The sequence below is a fragment of the Lissotriton vulgaris genome, unplaced genomic scaffold, assembly GCF_964263255.1.
Source record: "Lissotriton vulgaris unplaced genomic scaffold, aLisVul1.2 SCAFFOLD_1261, whole genome shotgun sequence".
NCBI classification, from domain to species: domain Eukaryota; kingdom Metazoa; phylum Chordata; class Amphibia; order Caudata; family Salamandridae; genus Lissotriton; species Lissotriton vulgaris.
Window position 1 is genome coordinate 526,406 of NW_028242190.1, and position 1,524 is coordinate 527,929.

Here is a 1,524-nt window from a genome sequence, read left to right on the forward strand (position 1 = left end):
ATTGTCACAAATAAGAACATGTGTAAAATGCAATGTTCACGTTTTACTTTCATGGTAATTACTTTGGCAATGCACTGCATTTATTCTCCAATTAATTATTCTTCGCTCCATTTTTTTCTTACCTCAGTTAAACCTTCCTGAGATGACTCTGATTAGGTTAGAGGACAGCTATAATTTAATCAATGTCAGGTGCGTCTTTCAGATAAAAATTTAAAGATTGCAAGCAGCTGGGACAAAACAATCTTCGAATCTGTCTGTAACCTCTTTATGTAATCAGTGGACGGCATAGAAACACAAATGGCTAAAGCAGCTGATATCCTAATTGAAAATCCAAAAAGACGTGCTGTTGTTGACAAATTTAATTCAGAAGGAGGACTGCAGCTGGAGCTGGCTTACACTATGGATCAAAGGTGATGCGGGTCACATGGATGACCAGACCTGACACATCTCCCAAATAATCAATTCCTACCATAGTGCACTTAGCCATATTAGCTCTTCATACATTGTTGTGCTGCACTTGCACTTTTTATATTCGCATATACGTCTATTTCAGTTGGAAACTATTCAAATTGCTTCATACAAACTGGTTGAAGGTTTACTCAAGGGTTACTTTATGCGAAAATATGGCATTTGAGAAAAATGACATGATGGGGAATTTTAAAAACACCGTCTATATGCATATTTGATTTCATAATGAATAATACTTTGGCGCTGATAAATTTGACTCAAATATAGTTTTGCGAAAACACTTAGGGGCAGATTTATGTTAACTGGCGCATCCCCAGGGATGCGCCAGTTAATGTGTGCCACAGTGCGCCACAGCTACGCCACCCATGGTGTGCCACATTTACAATGCGCGCACCATGGTGCAAAAACGGCACAGATGCGTGACGCATCTGTGCCGGAAAGGTGGCGCATTGCTGGAGTTGCGTCGCAAGCGCAACGCACCTCTAGCAAGGCTCGGGGGTGCCCCATCTTCACAATGCTGCATCAAGACCTACGCCTGCTTCAAGCAGGCGCAGGGTTTTCGACGCAACATTGGCCTGAAAGTGACTGAGTGAAATCTCATAGATTTCACTCAGCCACTTTCAGGAGATGTTCCTGCGCAGGAACGCCCCCCCCCTGCGCAGGAACGCCTCCTTATGGCGCAGGGCTTTACAACGTGATGCATCTCCTAGATGCGTCACGTTGTAAATAGGGCGCATTGTTTGCGCCGCCATTGCGTCAAATTAAGTGACGCAATTGCGGCGCAAAGAGACGCAAGGGCCTCATAAATCTGCCCCTTATGATTTAGCAAAGCAAATCATCACGTTACATTAGAAAATAATGGTACCACATGCACAAACTCAACATGATTCCTCCTCTCTGAAACCACACAAACACAACACCTAATGCTTCCCCTTTAGGCCAGACTACAAACTCCCATCCCACAAAACATTCACAACTAGCAATGCATTCTCTGAATCAATCATCGGAATGTGGAAGTGTCTGCAACGCAAGACTATCTGTCTTTCAGCTCTGTAC